The sequence below is a fragment of the Mesoplodon bidens genome (genome assembly GCF_964165515.1).
Source record: "Mesoplodon bidens genome assembly, chromosome: 7".
Lineage (NCBI taxonomy): Eukaryota > Metazoa > Chordata > Mammalia > Artiodactyla > Ziphiidae > Mesoplodon > Mesoplodon bidens.
This window is the reverse complement of record NC_138164.1, coordinates 2,379,479-2,398,581: the sequence shown is the minus strand read 5'-3', so window position 1 is coordinate 2,398,581 and position 19,103 is coordinate 2,379,479. Positions and strand designations below refer to the sequence as shown.

At 50.1% G+C, this 19,103-nt stretch overlaps 1 protein-coding gene across 7 annotated transcripts in view; it reads left to right on the top strand.

The window, feature by feature from the left end:
- The window catches only part of NTM (neurotrimin), a 395,378-nt gene that overhangs the window by 192,186 nt on the left and 184,089 nt on the right, over positions 1-19,103 (top strand). The gene's annotated exons all lie outside the window — the stretch shown is intronic.

The window sequence follows — 19,103 nt, the reverse complement described above, 5'->3', positions numbered from 1 at the left end:
TCATTTGTAATGAGGCTGCTCAACGCCGGAGGGTCAGTGCTGTAAATCACCAAGGGATCAGAGCGAGGGCCACACTGACAAGGGAAGCTGTCATCAGGTTTTACAGCTTCATGTAAAATGCACTGTCCACGCGATGACAGCGAAGGGGCTGGAGGGTGCCGAGTGGTTTGGGGAGAAGGGTGGATAGATGACCGCCTGTGTGGCGGGGAGGGGGCACACCTGTGTGCTTCCACACGAATGTGTGCCCGGAGGTGAATCTGCCATCTCTCCCAAACCGGACACGTCCCTGCAAGACTCACCGGGAGACCCACCTGCTTGTCAAAGCTCCGGTGATGAGCTGTCTATGGGTCTCATTGCACAGCGCCACGGAGAAAGCTGATGCGAGCTGTCTGAGTGCAGAAGAGCTGAGGACAGTGCTCTTGAGGCGACCCGCAGCCCTTCCTCCTGGAGGGGCCGTAGGTGTGCATGTCCCGTTCGCCTGTCAACAGGTGTCTGCCCACCTGCCAGGGCACCAGCTGGCGGGAACTGCCTCTGAGGCTCAGCTGAGAGGCCCCCGTCCCACGGGCTTCGATGGGCTGGGTGAGGAAGCAGGGCCAGCCCGTGGGACTACTCGGAGGGCGGCATGTGACATTAATGTCCCAGACGGAGGCCCCTGCAGCCATGGCCCATCCCTTGTTCGAGGTCCCTGCTGTCACCCCGTCACTCCAGCCAGAGGCCAGCGGGACCTGGCTACAGAGTAGGGGTCTCCTGGAGGGAGGCCACCAGAAATACATGAAGTGGACACATCGCTGTTCATGGCCTGGCAGGGCGGCTGGGCGGGTGGAGAGAGTGCAGAGTCCTGGTGCCCCGTGCCCCGTGCCCGCTGGCGCCCAGGACTTGTGTGCTGCTCTTGCTACTGTACCTTCCTCCCTTCCCCGCCCCTCCCGCACTCCCCATTCCGGGGGAACATCCCTCGTGTCCGTCCCTCCACTCCAGCTCGGGCCCTGCCCTACCTCAGGCCGGCAGACCTGGTGGCATGGACCACTGGGTGCTCTGGAAGCAGGTGCTCTCTGCTTCCCCTCAGTCTGCTCTCCTGTGGCAGCGAGGCTGTCTCAGGACACAGATCTGAGCGCATTCCTTCCTGTTTGAAACCCTTTGAACCATAAGTTACATTTCAGATTCCTCAGGGTCAGTGACATGGAAGACCCTTCATGAAGGTGCCTTTGCTCACCCGTCCAGGCTTTTCACACATCTGATTCCTACCCAAATCCTGCTCTGCAGACACGCTCAGTAATGGTTCACAGCTTTATTTATCGAAAAAAAAAAATCTGTGAAACTTATTTGGAATTTGGGGTTGGGGGTCTAATTATAAAATGCAATGTTTTTTTTTTTTTTTTTGAGTTCCACAACTGTGTCTGACGTGCATTTCAAGCTCCAAGCTCGGAAGCATTAACACCGCCCCAAACACGCCCTGCCTTTGGCCACACAGCACGCAGGCACCCTGTCCTATTCCCCTTTGTGTACCCAGCCCTTAGCACATTGACTGGCCCTCAGTAGGGTTGCAAATTATTTTTTGGCAACTTAGTGATGATAAATAAATAAAGGATATTTCCAATGATACCAGAGAGAGTGAGACTAAATCACATATCACAGGCACCCACAGGATGCAGGAAGGTAGAAGAGACTGTAGCGTGTGTGTGTGTGTGTGTGTGTGTGTGTGTGTGTCCGGGCGGGGGGGAGAGAGGGAGGGAGAGAGGGAGGTGGTCTAGGCTGCGGAGGGAGGAACACAGCCCAGGAAAGGTGCAACATCACACGTGCTAAGCACCGAGAGTCCCCACAAGCACTCTTGCATGAAGGGGGTGGGTGGTGGGAGACCCATTTCAGTGGGGGGTTGGCCATCTGTGTGCACAAGTGAATGTGTGTGGTTGGAAACAGAAATACAGACAGCCAAGATCAAGAGCATCCTGAATGCATCCGTTCTTCCCAGAAGAAGAGTCTGGTGGATGGAATCTGTAGGTGCTAGAGCACTGCGGACAGTAGAGCTGCAGCCCAGCTGTGGCCGGTGACTCCTCAATGGGGAGGTGGGGAGGTGGCGAGGTGCAGGGACAGAGCCGGGAAGGGATAGAGACACCTGCACCAGCCATTCGTTCCGGGAGACAGAGGTGAATCCTTTTTATTCCTTCCATCACCCCTTCTGCTCTGTGATAGATGGGGCCGAGCTGTTTGCGGTGTGTGTGCAGAGGCTGACAAAATGCAGCCATCGGATTGGAAATCAACGCTCTCCCCAGCGCTGGCTGTGCGCCTGCCTTCCCAGCGACCGCTGTGGGGGGCGCAGCAGAGGGGGAGGAAGCAGCTGCTGTCGTTTTCCCCCAGAGGAGTTGTTTTGGGTTTTACTTTTATTTTTCCCAAGACAGAGTTGCTGGAGAGGGTAGCCAAGGCAGCCAGAGAAAGGAAAGGAGACAGAGGGCGAGCATTGGAACGCAGGGGGAGAAAGAGCTGTGCAGGCGGGGAGGAGAGAGAGAGGCCGGCGAGGGGCAGCTGATGGAAGCCCTTGGAACCTGCCTTGTTTTCTGCTTTTCTCTGGTCTCAACCTCTCATCCTGCCGCTTTCCCAGCTCCCCCTCCTTTGTCATCAGAGGTGCTCCCTGCACTCTGTGAAGCCTGATTTAACTTACGAGGTGTGATGGAAATGATTCATGAGTCTGCTCCCCAGACAGGCTGGGAAACTGAGTCAGGGCACATTCAGGGCACTTTAACTGGCTCCTCTTTGGCCCTCCCTGCTCCCACTCTTTTGTCCTGAGAGCTCCAGAAAGCATCCAGCCCCATATCCACCTGACAGGATGAAGAGTTGATTCATGTCTTTGCTTTTCTGACCCCTTCTCCCAGGACATCTTCTCCTAGAACTGCCCCACAGGGTCCCTGAGCCTGAGTCTTATGGGTTGACTCTGCCCTCTGCTGGATTAAAAGGTGGAAATGAGGCAGAAAAGGGGACTAGTTCCAGAAAACATACCTTGGCGTATTTCCCAGGAAAGTCTTTGGTTCAAGCAACCCAAACCCTAAATGAATACAGCTCAATATGCCTGGGATATATTAATACCCTGATAAGCCAGTCAGAATGTGTTTCCAAATAGACCTATTACGTAAGAGGCAATAAATACTAACCATCTCTCCTCTATCCGCATTTGTGCATGGAGAAGGGCCTTTGTACAGGATCCCGGGCCTGTGCAGACAGAGTCTTGGCGATTCTGACCTTCTGACTGATGGCGAGTCCTGTGCCCTATAACGTGGTCTCCCATGACATCCGCATCGTGCAATCCTGCCCTTTGCCCACCGCTTAATGACTTTCTATTTTGTTTTACAACCTGCAATCTGCTGCATGTCCCAGTCAACAGTATCTCTTTTTCCTGCTGCTGCTGATGTCTTGGATGCTTTTATGGGCATCGATTCCCTTCACTGGTTCCCCAAAGAGGTTCTTTTCCTTGAGCCAGAGCGTCATTCTGGCGGATTACAATGCCTGCCACTCTGCACTCCGATTTATTGCCATCCTGGGTTTTATTCTCCCCTACACTTGCAGCCAAGCCTCATTCATTTCATTTTCTGGGGCGAGCAGAATGGAAGAAGATGTTATTAATAGGAGAAAGGATGTCATCCTGGTGGGCTTAGTGATGTTTACGTTTATGGTCTGCAGTTCCAGAGCCTAGCTCTGGCCCAAGCACCACCCTTCTTCTGGGAAGTGATGAACCCAGCAGGATTCTCCCCTAGGAATTTACCTTCCAAAAGCTTGACACTCTTTTCAAGCTTTTGTGGACAAATGGTGTTCTTGTGTTTGGGCAAGCTCACCCATATGTCCCTCACTTTCCCCTGCTTGTGACCAGCAGTTTGCACTTGGAGGAAGGCTGGACAGCGTTGTAGGTGAGGTCTGAGTGCAGAGGGGTGGGCGAGAGGGAGGTGAAGAGGAGATATACATGGCACGTGACACACCAGGTCCTCTTAGGATGGCTTTTCAGGTTTCCCAGACACTAATGTATGTGAATCCAGTTGAAGTCACTCTACGGGTTTTATTTACTTTGATAAATATGTTTACTGATCACTTATCACAAATCAAATAGTAGAGTAATTTCTAAACAATGTCCTACAGATAATAAATGTCTTTTGCATATGCATGCAAAATGTTACATCTCACCTCTTGCAAGTCCAGCTCACTCTCTCAGAAGTAGAATTTAGGAACTACTCAGGGGCTGCAGAGAGCAAAAGGGCAGGAGCTGCTCCTCCAGGGACCTTCTCCGGCTAGTGTGGACTGACTCTACACTGTATAGGTTTAGAGCTCCTTCATACAGGAACAAGAACCACAAAAAATCTTCCAGTGGGTTATAGTTGTGGGTGTAGGAGTTCACCCAACCAAACTGACTTGCCAGGAGATCACATAGATAGAGACAGCTGGTGAGGCTGGAGATCACCAAGGACAGTGCTGGGAAGGTTTCCTTGGGATAAGTTGGTGTTGATGGCACCAAAGCCTCTTCTTTACAAAACGCTCCTGGGAAAGTACAGTTTGCCAAAGCAGCATGGGGGCGGAGGGAGGGCGGTGAGGTAGCATCTGTTTAGCCATGTATTCTTTTTTAAATTGGGGTATAGTTATTTTACAGTGTTGTGTTCTACTGTACAGCGCAATGGAGTTCCCTGTGCTATACAGCAGGTTCTTATTAGTTATCTATTTTATACACATCAGTGTATATATGTCAGTCCCAATCTCCCAGTTCATCCTACCACCACCACCCCACTTTCCCCTCTTGGTGTCCATACGTTTGTTCTCTACATCTGTGTCTTTATTTCTGCCTTGCAAACTGGTTCATCTGTACCATTTTTCTAGATTCCACATATATGTGTTAATATATGATATTTGCTTTTCTCTTTCTGACTTACTTCACTCTGTATGACAGTCTCTAGGTCCATCCACGTCTCTACAAATGACCCAATTTCGTTCCTTTTTATGGCTGAGTAACAGTCCATTGTATATATGTACCACATCTTCTTTATCCACTCTGTTGATGGACATTTAGGTTGTTTCCATGTCTCCTGTTTGGCCATGTATTCTAAAAGAGAAGTTCAGAGGTCATCATAGAGGGACTTGGTGTCCAAAACTATGTGCATTTCTCAAAAGGGCAATACTGTGTAATGCACATGATTGTGTGAGAAGCATTGTTACTGTTGGGTCTCTAAAGACAGTTTTAGAGCCAACATAGAACATAGAACGTACTTTTCCAGCCTCTTGCACGACTATTGATCCAAGGTGTCTGACTTTACCCCCAGGAAGATAACAAAGGGGCCGCAAACAGACCCTGGGAGTCTGAGTTCAGCTTTGTGGTTTCTCAGTGAGCCTGTATATCAGAACTCTGGGAAACTTGACCCAATCACTTAGACCATGTGGGTTTCTAGTCTCATTTTGAAGACAGTAGAAATATATTTTCAGGTGGAACTCCTAAATACAGACCTTAGGTGGGTTTCCTATGCCTACCTAGAAGCAAGGCCAGCTTTGGATGACTCTACAGCATCCTGTCTGCTCTTCGTCAAAGTCATGGGAGGGAGACTTGCCAGGACATGAAAATTGGACTTCTGTTGTTATTATCCTTGTTTTTCTTCAGCACAGACACAATAGCTGCCTCCCTCCACCAGGCATCCCAAATTGGAGTGTGCATCACTCTACAGAAAGGCAAGGAGGAAGAAGGTAAAAAGTACGGGAGGTACCAGAAGTGAGCAGCCTCGTCCCTGGAAGCAGCGAACAATGCTCAGACAGCAGTGTGGCTGCTTCCCTGACCCTTCCTTCCTCTGCTCCACCCCCTGTTCCTGAATTTTCTGAGCCGTTTGGCTCAGGCTTTTCACTGAGAATACTCTTAGCTTCTGCAGATAACTGTATTGCCACCCCCTTTCTCTCTGGGTGTTCTGCTGTTCACTGAACATTTTAAACTGGTTTTGATGAAGCTAAAACTACCATAGGGCATCCTGGTCTTAATTAGAAGAACCCAATTCCAGAGCCTGTTAGGACTCTAGGAGTGGAGCTGCCTTTTAGTACCATTCTCAGAAGGAGAAAGGAACCCAGGGATGACAAAGAAGAGGGGCTTACTCTGGAAGGCGGGACCACTGCATCTGGAATCTGTTGATTAATGGGGAAACAAACAAAGGCTCAGAGGTGAGAACAGGTCAGCTTTGTTGAGGAGATGCTAGGACATACCGTATAGGGCAGAGAAAGCCACAAGGTCAGGGAGCCTGGAAGAGTCCAGTCTCCAAGTGGAAGGAAGGAGATCCTACACTTTCATCCTCCGACTTTCTGTGATTCTCTTGATAATTACCGTCAAAGGAGCCATCCTGTTGCTGATTTTACTCAATGCATTTAAATTCTAATTCATATTATTTGAGTCTTCTTAGAGGTGAAACTAAATGTGCTCCTTTGCACTTATACCCCTCTTTCTCTCAAGAATTTGCATAAGAAGTGAAGGCATGTTTGCATTTATTGCATTTCAGTAATTGGCACTTTTGCCTTCCCAGTTTTGCTCCACTTTCTGTTCTAACCTGCTAACCCTTCCTCTCTCTGTTCACCTTGGCAAGGAGAGGGACAGTTAAGAGTGTCAGACAGCCCTGCCTGCCAGAGGATGGGAAATAGTTATGGGGGCTCAGGCAGCGGACCTGGGGAGTCCCGCCATGCTGGGGTTCCCACAGAGACTGCTTGTCTTGCACAGATGAGGAAACTGAGGGTCAGAGAGGTGAAGTGACTTGCCAGAAATCACACGTTTTAGGGTCCTGGGTCTGAGGTTAGAGATTTGTCTCTGCCTCTGGCTTTGTTTTGATGATTCCATGAGATATAATTATTCGTGAAAGGATTTTGCATGCTATTGTGCATCAGAAAGTTTGAGCTATTATTTTTCTGGTTAATTAACGAAAACAACCCAAAACTCTTATGAGATGTCTGCTGCATCCTCCCTTCTCACTTCGCAAGTTTTCGTGGAGCCTGAGCTGTGACATGGTGACCTCTGGTGGTGTGGCTCGCCGTGTGCCACATGTAGCATGCCCCTGGCAGCCTGGTCTGAGTCACCATGGAGAACAGTTGGAGAGGTTCCCATGTTTGGCTTGGTCTCAGAGTGTGCCTGCAGTGTGCCTTCCCTTCGGGCAGCAGACATTCACTGACCGAAGGCAAGGATGGGCTAGGTACCGTGCTGGGCATGACAGGGCTGAGGGTTAAAAAAAAACATAAAGAAAATGCACAGGCTTTGCCTTCACAGTAGCCATGTGGCCTGGAGATGGATGGGACAGAGGTGCTGTGGGCTGGGGGCGTCAGCGTAGACCTGGCAGATGGAAGGGAGCCTTGGAAGGAAAGGTGTGTGTGGCGAGGAGGTGGGGAGACAGATGGGGCAGCGTGGGACATGGTTTGGAGTCCCGGGAGAGCATCCACATAGCAGAAACTGCAAGAAACCCGCAAGCACATCCTGTGATACAGCTTCTGTGCAAGGCGATGGGTCTGATGAGGGTGGGGCATCCTGGTGAGCTGTTCTGAACTGTTGGCCCTTCCTGTGGAGGGCTGTGGACACCAGTGAAGGCTTTGGAACAAATGAGTCTCAAATGGATTTGCTAGAAAGGTCCTTCCAGCAGAAGGAGAGGGTGGAGGCTGGAGGTTAAGAGAGGCCGGCATGGCCACCATCCAGGTGAGGTAAGGTCGGAATCTCCCCCCGCACCCCATTGTCTGGATTCAGAAGGGGGCCCACTTGAGTGAGATTATGGATGATTTGAGCTGCTTGTTGAAGGGTCAAGATCAGCGAGTAATTTATGCGGGGGAAGAAGGAGCTCTCCTCCAGCCCAGTGAGAATCCCTTCCTACAGAGACCAGCTACTAGAGAGTATCACAAAGGCACCAGGGGGTTCTGTAAAGGACTTGCATACTTACTTGCCCAGGGTTGGTGGAAGGACATTGCTTCGCTAGGATCAGCTGATGTAGCTCCAGCCAAGAGAGGGCTGACTCTGTGGCTGCATCTTTGCATCTGCACCCCGGCCGCCTCCTCCCCCAGCCCCCCTCACCCGTCAGGGCTGTGCCTGCTCCTGTTGCTGCTTGGGGAGGTGGCCAGAGGGACGGAGAGCACCCCTCTCTCAAGAGCTCTCTGCTTCTGGTTCAGGGCTCGGCATTGTGCTTTCAGGGTTAAGACTGCATCCATCTCTTCCGTGTCCATCCAGTGTTTGTCACTGAATTGCCCGTGCAGGTACCCTGCTTTCTTTCATTTAAGTGGCTCTGATCTTCTTTGTAGGATAAGCCCCTAAAATATAGACAGTAAGGAAGATGTTTTGTTCTAAAAAGTGAGCACAGCATCCTCACCGGTGTAGAAGCACAGTAAATAAATGTATAATGTTGAGCGGGGTGATGTAGGCATGTATTTAGTTACTTGGAAAATAATATTGAAGAGAGGGGACATCTGTATTTTCACACAGAAGATAGTAAATATTAACACCTCCCTGTTTTTCCAGAGTCCTTTATACTTTTCCCTTGTATGTTACTTTGACCCTCTGACCGCCATAGGGATTGAGTGGACAGACTAGTTTTTTCCCCATTTGACACATAGGAAAACTGAGTCACAGAAAGACTGGGAACCTAGGCTTGTCACAGCCGATTAGATAATAAGACGAGGACCTAGCTAGCTGGACTCCGTGGAAGTCAGGCCAGCAGCTTGGGGCAAGGCCACTGCTTCTCTTCAATATGAACGTGCAAGCTGAGGTCCTAGTAGGTGAAATATACCAGTGCATGGCAGCTTCCAGATGGGAGAGATCGTGTTAAAATCTGAGTGATACCCGGTGCATTGTCAAGCTTTCAGAATGCTCTGTGGAGAACCTTTCTTCAAATCCACCAACCCCAGAAAACACAGGTTAAGGACTCCAGAGATGCAAGTTCCCATCCCCACTCTTTTTTGAACTAAACAGCTGCATAGCCATAGGCTTAAGAAGGAAGCAGCTGCACGTCTGTGTCTCTAGGGTCCATATCTATAGGTGATCTCGCAGGTCCCTCCAAGCAGCAAATATACACCATCTGCAAAGTTCTCAGCAAAATACCTTTCCTGGTCGCTTAGACCACAGTGGGTTCCTCAACACCTGTTTATTTTCTGTACAAAACCCCATAGTATCCACTCATAAGAGTCCTCATGCTCAATAGTGATCTGTCTTAGCTCTTCTTCGCGGGAGCAGAATGTGTGTGTCTGTCTCATTCACCCTGTTTCACACCCCTTAAGTGCTTAACACCCTGCCTGGTGCATAACAGATCTTCAATGAACGTTTGTCAAACAAGTGAATAGTTTTTCTACACCTCAGATTATCTACGTCTTTGGAGGTGACAACTAGAAGTGAAGTTCACATTATGGGAAAGAGAAGGACGGGCCTGGAATAGGAGCCTTGTGAGAGGAAAGGCTGCTGACCAGGCCTGAGGAAGGGGGAGGGATCCTGTGACCACCGATGCCCTGAACAGCCCTCCTGTCGGCCCAGGTTCAGTAGGTCTTGTCTCCGTAGGACAGTGTCGGGTCAGATGTCTGACGCTAGCAGTGAGCCCCAGCACACTGTGGGAGGAAACCCCTCCTGGGAAGGGAAACGTCGGCATTCACCTTGTCTCTGGCAGTTGACAGCACTCTGTCTCCCCTGATCTCTCTCCTGCGTGAAATCCTGAAAATCCTCAAATGTGGTTTTCGTGATACGGTCCTGCTGCCCCAACCTTCCTAACTGGCCGCAGATGAGAGCAGCCCCTCCAGGGCCTCCACAGTGACCGTGGCTTCCTCTGCGTCTGTCAGACCAGACCCTGAACACAGGCCCCGTGGCCACGGCCGCATCTCTGGACTCCCTTTCCTTCCCTCTGCTCGTGCACGTGTATGTTCAGTTCAAGGAGAGCTCAGGGCTCACTCCCCGCTGCCAGGACTTCCAGTCTGCGTGCCTTCCTCCACCTCCACCCTCCTGACACCTCCAGCAGGAGTCCCTTTGGGCGCTCTGGCCTGGCTGGATTGCCCTGGCAACCGTGCTGTGGTGTCGGCACCCTGGGTGGTCCCTGCTCCCCGTGTCCTCTGGCTGAAGGCTCTTCTCAGCCCCCCTCCCTCCCGACTCCACCCGGTACCCAGCTCTTCTCTGCAGCCTCCGAGCGTCTCACGCGACCTTTCTTAAGGGGCTGTCCTCCCAATCGCAAAACGTTTGTGAGATTACAAAGAGGATTGTCTTAGTCCTGGAGCCCCAGAAGCAGGCCCTGAGATGCGAATTTGTGTGGAAGTGACTTCTTAAGGGAGTGTCCCCCGAGAGAGACCGCAGAAGTGGGGGGCAGCCAGGAAGGGCAGGAAGCCAAGTGGAGGCTCAGTTTCAGGCAGGTGTCCTGAGGGTGGCTCCCACGGGACCTGCAGTGAGACTCGGCCACCTGCTCCTGCAGCCAGCCCGCTGCCGCCACCCTAGGAACGCACACATTCCCAGGCACAACAGCCTGGAGACAACCTCCAGGGAGAGCGGCAGGTGTAGGCTCTTAGAGGCACAGAAACCTGGCAGCAGCAGGCACGACACGAGGGCCCCGAGGGGCTGGGCTGGCTGACTGCAGCCGTGCCCCACACAGGAGAGGACGTCCCCGTGGATGCAGCACCAGGTCCTGCGCCTCCCTGCTCCAGGGTGTGGTTTTGCCTCCTAAGCCCTGAGGTCCTCCCCACACTGGTGGTTCAAGTCCTCACTCTAGGGGGTTCTTTGTGATGAAAGGAGGGGCTTTGGAGGCAGAATCCAGGCTCGATTCAAGTGTGTCCAGACAGGGAGCTGGAGCGGGAACTAGCCCCAGCGATGGGACTCGGAGGGACACAGATGCTTCGTCTGAGCTGCCTCTTAGGCACAGGGCCTGCCAGGCTGGCACATCTTCCCCAGCCCTGGGCTCGAGAGGAGCCAGGTACTTCCCAGACCCCTCTTCCAGCATGACAGGGCATCCTAGTAGGCACCGTCAATCCCAGTTTACCTGAGTGAGTCTTGGTTTTCAAAGTGTAACTATAAACAGTGTCTGGGTTGGACAGCATCCCCCTGCTGCTATCCTGCCAGCTGGTCCACCACCTCCAGGATGAAACCCCATCTCAGGTGTGGACTTTACATAGTCTAGCTGTCAGGACAGGATGAAAGGATCGGAGACACAGACAAGGAGCAGAGATTTATTTTCCAGGATCCGGTTTCTTCTCCCCAACTCCTCGCTCCCCCGGAGGGCCACCCACTGTAGAAGGGGGAGGAGCTTAGGCTTGGTGCCTTCGTGGTCCTCTGTGATTTGGTGATTCTTTCAGGTGGCCATTGCAGAGCTCTTCACTTTGGTTCTCTGGTCCTTCTTGTCCTCAAGATAAAGGAAACAGTCTGTCACATGGGTGCTGCAATAGTTCCTGCAGGGAAAAGATGGCACACTCAAACTGGGCAGTTGGAGGAGAGTTTAATAATGTGGATACTTACAAAGGTGCAGCCAAAGTGCAGGAAAGACCACAAGGGTTAGTCATGACCCCGGGGCTGGAACAAGAGGGAGGGGCTAATACCTCCAGGACTCAAGTGAAGAAAAGAGGAGATCTCGGCTCCCACCAGGGACAGAGGACCCCAGCCAGGAGCTGTGACTTCTGCCAGGGACGTGGACGGCCTGTGGCATCCCCTCTCCTTCCCATCAGCTGACCTCAGTGGGAGGCCAGAGGTCGGGGAGCCAGCTGATGTGACCCCACGCTGATCAGTCTACAGTGGATGGAGGTGGCACAGAAAGAGTAGGACACTCATTCACTGGCCTCAACTCGCCTAACTTTTCTCTTCTACCAAAGCCTTACACTCGGCACAGACCAAATTTCCATCCTTCCTCAAACACGCTGGTATCTTTTCACAGCCCCACTGTACTTTTGTTGTGCCATTCCCTCTGCCTGAAATGCTGTGCCCTGCTCTGTTGTATTTAGCAAGCTCCTTCCCACCTCAAAGGCCACCTTAACTCTCACAAGACCCAGATTGCCTTGAAAGTAACCAAGAATCCTTGCAATAGAGAAACACCTGGTATATGCCTCCTCCCCCCACCATATTACAGGTAGATGGGGGATGGACAGACTGCCGTCAACCCACACCAGGATAAAGTATGTCTAGCGAACATTCATGGGGGATTAAAATGTGCAGAGGAAGTATGGTTCACATACAAAATAACATCTAATGTTGCCTCTGATAGGGAAATAGGAATGTATCTAATAAACAATAGAGAAGGGAGTTCCCAGTACAGGGCGTCCCTGAATTCTGATAATGAACGGTGTGCTCTGGAAACAGTGAGAAGCCGTCCAGTATATCCAGTTCCTGTCCCATCTGGAGCATGTGGGGTGGGAGGTGAGATGGGGCTTTGCAGGAGATTGTTCCCTGGAGCCCAGGGTCAAAGGGCAGGTGAAGTCCAAAGTGAATTTCCACTAACCTCTCAGCCCTTCTGGGCTCTCTCCCCTGGGAAACGTTGGTCCCCACGCAGGGGCTCAGGAGACCCTCATCTGTGTTTGGACTATTTGGATACGTTAAGGGAGGGAATGTAAAGAAACCGCCCCCCTCCCTGGGCTGCCTGGCTCTGGTCACCGAGGGAGAAAAAGGCGCCACTGCTTTGGTCTGTGGCCCAAAACAGGATCCAGATGCCGCTTCACCAGGATCATCAGTCAATCCAGAGCTCTTCCTTTCTCACCACATGGATGTAACACCCTGCTATGAAATAAAGAAATGGCCTTCGGGTGCTGTAGCTTACAGATGAACAATGACCTATTGAACAACCCCAAGCCTCCTCCAGCAGTGGAATTAGTATTGGGCTTTGTCACCAGTACAGATCTCAGTGGCGCACCATTTATCTCAGAGGAGTCACGGCCTGCCTGACTTGGCAAGTCTGCTTTGCGATGGTGCCGCGTCATCCGACTCTTACAGGATGGACAGAGGGGTGGGTGGGTTTATCGAGAGCCCTCCTCAGAGGTCCACACAGCCAGGCCTTCTTGATTCATCCCCAGGACATGAGAGCGGTGAAAGGTGACAGATTCCCACAAAGAGCAAGCATGTGTGCAGGGGTGTGTGTGCAGGGGGCGTGTTTCTAAGTGAAGGTTGGCGCTGACTCATGGCCTGGGCCTTTACTGGACATGGGCTCCTGCCCTTTCATTTCTCAGGAGTTTGTGAAAGGTGGGAGATTTTAATTAAAAAAATTAATCAGTCAATAGATATTTATTGAGTGCTTATTTTTTACTCAATATGACATATAAAGGCACATGAGAAAAACAGGTATGGCCCTTGCCTTTCTGGGAGTTACCATCTACTGAGCAATGTAATGAACATGTAGATCTGAGAAGGCCATGTGTATGATAGATTGTGTGATCCATTATTTGCTGAGTTTCTACTCCATACCAAGCAACGCGTTTACATGCATGCTTCTGTTTAATCTTCCCATTAACCCCATGCAGGAGGAAATTTTATTTCCGGTCCAGGCGAGTTAAGTGAAACTCAGTGAGGTCGGGTGACGTGTTGAGAGGCAGGAGAACGGAGCTGGCACTTGGATTCCAGCCGCCCGACTTCAGGGCCTGGCTCTTTCCTCCTCACCGCCCTCCACCAGCAGTGTGGACGCACGGGGCACCATGGACACAGCTGAGGTTTCCTCTGGTCCTTTCCCGTCTATCATAAGCTCTCCTTCTGCTTCTCCCGAGGCGTGATCAGCCTTGGCCTTATTTTCATGACTAAGAGAGATTCCATAGCACACATCCCATTTTCCACGTGAAGCAAAAACAGTAGTGGTTGAGAGATGTGAGGCCAGTGTGGATCATGTGAGTTCAGTGTTTGTGTCTCTAGGTAACCCAAGCCAATTTCATACATAGTAACACGAGCTGAGATTCCAACAGGGTTAAAATTAGCAACCCCACAGGTCAGCCTGCTCCTCCAGTAAAGAGCTCAGGGGACAGGTGGTTTTTGCTGAGTTTTCTGCAGGTCGGTGATGAAGCATCCTGGTTTGTCTGTTTGTTGGTTTCCTGCAGAAGCAGACCTGGAAGATGCACAGGCCAACTCCATGGAGCTGGGTGTCAGTACTTCCGAGCCGACCACCTGTGATGCTTTGCTGTGAAACTTGAGGGGAGGGGCCGGGCACAAGCCAAACGCTCAGAGAAACAAAACTTAGGGGGCAGCTGGACCGCTGGACAATTTCTGAGCGATAAGAGGAGATTGTGATCAGGAGCAACGAAGGGCAGAAACACTTACTTCTCTGTCGGCTCAAATGTTGCTGGAGACGTGTTGCTTTTCAACGGCAGTTAAAGGGCCATTTGAGAGAAGGGATGGTTGGAATACTCACTGTCCTGGTCCATTAGAGTCCTCAGATCTTCAGGCAGGTGCGTTTAAGAGAGGGCAAGCCGGAATTGTTCCCTCTTTCTTCAATAATCCTTCTCTTTATTTCAGCACTCTCTTTGTCTGTCTTTAGAAGGTGCCGAGCAGATACTTCTGCTTTATTTTTCTTCCAATTTCCAGGTTCTTCTTTCTCTCTCTGTCTCTGTCTCTTTTTCTCCTTTCCTCTAAAATCCAAAAGTAGCTCGAGGCCCCGAGTCCACACTCTCATGTTTTATCTCTGCCTCACTCATCCTGGCCTTGCTTAATCATTTTTTTTGCTATTCCTCTATGTACAAATGCAGCAACTGTAATAAAGCCACTATTCATCAGCAGGAGATGAAGGGCACAGAGGGCTGCATTTTTAGAGCTTTGGCACAATCGGTGCAGCTGCAGAAAATTTCAGGTGTGTCAGTTCTCTCCACCGTGATCTGTGCTCAAGTGCGTGTTCTGGTGTGGCTGCATGTGGATGGTCCCCTTCTGGTCAGCCATACCTGAGGCTTCTCATCATCAAAGAGGATGCACTCATGATCTGCGCAGGCTGGATGCCCTTGACGGCCTGTGTTCAAACAGGCCTATTCTCTGTAAGAAGAAGCTTCTCCAAGGAAGGGAGCAGGGTGCAGACAGACAGACTGAGCAGGACACTAGCTCAGCAGTGAAATGGTAAACAAGCCTGTCCCTCCCAGGCGCTCTCTCTCTGTCTGGATTCTGTCAGGATGTTGCATAGGCCAGGCTGTGGGCTGTCCATGGGGTCCACACACAGGAGGGGAGAGCCGCCAGCCCGGTGGGAGGGGAGGGCCGCTTACAGATATAGGGAAAGTTGATGGCCCCTGGCTCGAGTATGCACGCAAGTGAGGTCGGGCATTGAGGCTCTGAGAAGAGACATGTTTGGAGTTTGGGGAGTTCCAGGGCTCAATCCAGAAGCCCTGTTTGTGCAGAGGTTGTTCCTCTGTTCTTTGCACATGTGGTGGGATGGACGGAGGAGACGATGCTCAGGGTTGGTGCCTAGTGCATCTCAGGACTGTTGGGGGGAAGGGGTGGATATCTTCAGGGTTGGGCCAGGGCATCTCCAATCCTTTCTGACCCTCCACTTCTCTTCCTGGCCTGCCTTAGGCTGACCTTTGACTCTTTCCTCAGTGGCAAGTGGCCATGTCTTGTTACACTTACCTGGATTAGTTAGGGAGGGTTGAGTTTGAAACCTTACTCACTTCCAGTTCATCTTATAGCTGATCCCCTTCCTGAGGGAGCTGAGATAGCATGAAATACGTGTGTTTTAGGAGTAATTCTGTAGAAGTGAACTAAGGGCTGTCTCTGGAAAAAGGGAACCTGTTGACTGAATTTCCCACCTGGTCTCCCCACCAACTCCCCACTAACCAAGGCATCAGGTCCGCCTGAGAGTGCAGTTATGCTCGTGTCCACTTTGTTTTTAATACTTGGAGAATTGTCTCCTGTGTATCATTCTGTAAATGAGACAGATAGATGAGGGCAGGTATGAGGAGGTGGCAGGAGGTGGCCACCAAGTTACCTTTGTGATTCATCTCTCAGAAGCCACATTAATTCCGTGGAGACACAGCAAGACTGATATCCAGCAGTGACAGTTTGGATATCTCATCATGACCTTCGATGTGCCCCAAACCAGGGCGGAAGCTATGCCAGCTTTTCAGTGTAGTATATCACAGGGGCCGCATAACTGTGGTGAAATTGGCTGTGTTGGAGCATGAGTGCTTCTCCAAATGAACATCTTTGGCCCTGTAGTGCGGTGCAGTGTGGTGAGACCACTTCCGTTTCATTCAATTTCCAGTCATTAGACACTCACAAGGAAGCCCAGGACAGTCCTCTCGTGTTCACCGAGAGGCTGTGAAATGCCCCCGATGTGGGCATCAGAAACAATGATTCAAGCAGTTTAGAGGTTGTTGATCAGCATTTCCTGCCCCACTGCCATTCACCTGGTGTTTGGTCAAATTTCAGCTGCTGGAGGACAAAATAAATGGGACTCTGCTTCTGGCTTCCCAGGGCACATTGGTTGCAAGAAAGTTCTCTCCCGTAAAGTAGTGGAAAAGTGTTTCAAATGCGAGTCACTTCCTAGTGCCCACCTGTGCTGCGGCTCTCATGTCACCAGAAACCAGAGAAATGTCTAAGTGAATGGTTCTCAAACTGGGGTCCCCAGACCAGGCAGTGGTCCAGCAATCTGTACTTTGTCAGGACTTACAGATAGTTGAATTTAGATGTTGTAGGGACTTTTGGGAAGCCCTGGATAAGGACATTTAAGATCACCGACTTTGGGGAAAAATAAGCAAACAAACAAAAGCTGGGTTTGGATCTTGGTTCTGCAGGGTGATCTTAGTTCATTTGGATAATATTTCTTAGATTCAGTTAACCTCATCTGTAAATTGGCAATAATAAGTGAATGCAACCAAGTTTTTAAGATGATAAAGTAACACACATAAGAAAAAAAAGTGTCATGAAGAACCTAGGGGTAAGACAGCAATAAAGACACAGATCTACTGGAGAATGGACTTGAGGATATGGGGAGGGGGAAGGGTAAGCTGTGACAAAGCTAGAGAGTGGCATGGACATATATACACTACCAAATGTAAAATAGATAGCTAGTGGGAAGCAGCCGCATAGCATAGGTGTGACCACCTAGAGGGGTGGGATAGGGAGGATGGGAGGGAGGGAGATGCAAGAGGGACGAGATATGGGGATATATGTATATGTATAGCTGATTCACTTTGTTATAAAGCAGAAACCAACACACCATTGTAAAGCAATTATACTCCAATAAAGATGTAAAAAAAAAGCACATATCATAGACTCACAGGATACCTAGCATATAGTAATATGCATTCAGTAAACATCAGTTGTGAATATGAATTTAACCAATTCCTCCCCTTGCATCCAAGCAAAATTCAGAGCAGTGACTGCCCTTAAAGTCATGAATATGAATGACATCCCAGGTACATTGCTAGCAAAACGAGCTGTGGAGTGTGTTGTTCTTAAGGGAGTTCACACCACGGTGGTTCAAATCCACATTTTAATGAGGTAGCCTGAGAGGAAGAGCATCAGGTGTGCAAGGAAAGTACAGCATCAGGGAGGTCCAGCTGCCTCCATTGGCTGCTCTTCCCTACCTCCTGCTCAGTCTCATGGTATGTTCAGGATATTGTTATCACAGCTGACAGCAAGTCTTGGAGTTCACTCTAGACCAGTCCAGACCACATGTGCATCCTGGCTACTGGAGAGCTTATGAAAATGCAGATTCGTTCATTACATCTGAGTTGGGGCCTGAGTCTGTGTTTCAAACAAGCTCCCAAGCGATGATCTGCTGGTTTTCTGGTCACAATTTCACATAGTGAAGGGCTAGCTCAGTGCTTCTCAAACCCTCATGTGCATACAATTCCCTCTAGGTTTATGCTGCTTAAGTGATGGTCTGGGGGCCATCAGCATTGTCATCTCCTGGGAGCTTATGAAAAATGCAGACTCTCAGGCCCCACCCCAGACCTTCCAAATCAGAATGCATATTTAAGTAAGATCCCGAAGAGAGTTACAAGCACAGAAATGTGGGACATCCCTTCAGGGTGTGTGTTTATTCGCATAGGACCCTGCACTTGTTAAATGCCCTGCTCTCACCATCTTGAAATTCTTAATAGTCCTTGAACAAAGGGCTCTGCATTTGCGTTTTGCATTGAGATGCACAAGTTATGCAGCTGGTCCTGGATACCCGGCTATATACCCCAGTGCTTTTCAAACTTTGGTGGGTGTGTGACCCAGCTGGAGTATTGTTAGAAATTCATGTTTCTGAGTTCCCAAAGATTCTGAGTCAGTAGGACAAGAAAATCTGTAGCAAAATCATCTCATGTGATTTTGATGCAAGTGGTCCATGCCCACTTTCAGAAATACTCCCCTGGTCAGGTTTCCCATCATTTCTATCCTTTGTTGTCCAAAAAATGCAATAAGCAGCACAAAGCAAGCTGGACAGCTGAGCAGAGGTGTTTCTGGTTGAGCAGTTTTCCCTACAGGGCCTCTCAGCAAGCCTTTCCACCTGTGCCTGAGAGGCCCGGCAATGATCATGTGACATTTACACAAGTACAAGTGGAAAGGATGCATAGCACTGAAGAGCACATCTCGAGGGGGACTGCCTGGGGAAGCTGGTGTACTCAGCAGCATTTCTCAGGCTTTTTATGGTCACAGACAATTATGAGAATTCAGTGGAAGCAACCCTCCCTCCCCACTGAAAAATTTACCTTTGCGCATCCTGAGGAGCACCCAAGACCAGGACTTAGAACCTGGCTGAGGCGTCTGACTCTCCATCACTCCCTAGCTCTCTATCCTGAGGCAAGTCACCAGACCATTTCCGACCCTGGAGGCCTGATCTTTAAAGTGGAGAATGGGTAAGATCATCTATCTCATCAATTTGCTGCAAGAATCACATGAGACAGGGTGGATGTAAAAGTACTTTGTACTCTGCCAAAGAATGATTACATTGGAGGCAACATTGTACCTACCGTGGCTAAGTTGCTATTTCCAGCGTTATAGCCAGGATCAGGACACTGTGTTTGTGAATTTAGCCTCAGGCCATAAAACATACTCAGTGTAGCTAGAGAGGGAAATGCATGCAGACAGATTTTTGATGAGGACTTGGCCAGAGTAGCTGGGAAATTTGAAAGTGTAGGAGAAGAGAAGGGAGCTTCCACAATTTGGGGACTCCAGATGCAAAAATAAAAGAAAGAAAGTCTATTTTTACATGTGCGAACCATTTTGAGAGTTTGGAAAATGCCTT